We start from the raw sequence: 1120 nt of genomic DNA, 5'->3' as shown, positions 1-1120 counted from the left end.
ATAAAAAAGATGCGAGCCTTCGGGAATAAATCACGTTCCTATTAGCTGTAGAGAAACTAACTGTAGATTAATTAGTAATTAATTTCATAGTGAAAAATGAATGGAAAAGGGAGATTAGCGGTACTGATGTTGGTGAGGTCTACTACCTGAGGCTTATTTCGTTTGAGAACCCATTTTCAACAATCTGAATTTTCTCCAGTCACTTGAATTCTTCTATTGATCATAAATAGAATAATGCAGCTTTTATTTTTCTTATTACTTTCCTAAAAAAAAAGAAAAGAAAACAATTTGTTGATTTTGATGATGTTTCTGTGGCTTATGAAGCTGCAAGTAACATTACAAGATATCGTAGAGGTGGAAGAAATGATAGTTCTAGGTTACAGAATGACACACTATAATATCCTCAATGGAGGATCAGGAGGACGTTATGAATAAATGATTAAAATGTAACCATCATATGATTGAAAGTGATAGTGTTTTTTATACAACAAATTTTTGAGTTTGTTTCAAAAAAAGTAAAATATTTAGGAAGAGATATCGTAATTAAAACCTACGTGTATAGACTAATATAACCAATATGTTGACACACACAATAACTTTTATTGATTTATTTCCTTTTTCAGGGAAATAATTAGCTCAAAAGTAAATAAAAAGATCTCTTGTACATCTTAAGAAATCTTATAAGTTGAATTAAACCAGACTAAGACATTGCCATGATTGATAGGTAATAGTATACCTATCATTTATTTAATTAAACAAAACAGAAAAAAAAAAAAAAGCAGTGCTGCACTTAACCCATGTAGTCGGGATTTCTTCCATATTGAGGGACATTAAGAAGATCAAGATTGTCGTTCATGACATCATCATCAGCAATACTGGCCACCGGAGGAACGATGAAACTCTCTGACCAGTTATTTCCTGAAAATTTCATATAAAAAATTTAATTTATAACCGCATATACTAAAATAAGAAGCATAAACGATATATATTAAAATAAAGTTGGCCTATAAACCTGCGCAGGTAGTTTCCATGTTCTTCAAATCAGAAAGATCTCTGCTTACGGGAATCAGAGTTCGAAAGTAGTTAAGTTGCTTTTTTGAGTTCTTGCTTCCGGTTTGAC

General features: G+C 31.2%; 1 long non-coding RNA gene across 1 annotated transcript; it reads right to left on the bottom strand.

Annotated features, from left to right (window-relative positions):
- Window positions 1-578: 578 nt before the first annotated feature.
- LOC112098432 lies at window positions 579-1120 on the bottom strand. Its single transcript, XR_002905540.1, has 2 exons — window positions 1013-1120; window positions 579-918 (listed from the first exon to the last, which is right to left on the bottom strand). It is a non-coding gene; the product is annotated as an uncharacterized LOC112098432 (long non-coding RNA).

The sequence above is a fragment of the Citrus clementina genome, unplaced genomic scaffold (assembly GCF_000493195.1).
Source record: "Citrus clementina cultivar Clemenules unplaced genomic scaffold, Citrus_clementina_v1.0 scaffold_5, whole genome shotgun sequence".
NCBI classification, from domain to species: Eukaryota; Viridiplantae; Streptophyta; class Magnoliopsida; order Sapindales; family Rutaceae; genus Citrus; species Citrus x clementina.
The sequence above is the reverse complement of the archived record's forward strand: the minus strand, read 5'-3'. Positions and strand labels throughout refer to the sequence as shown.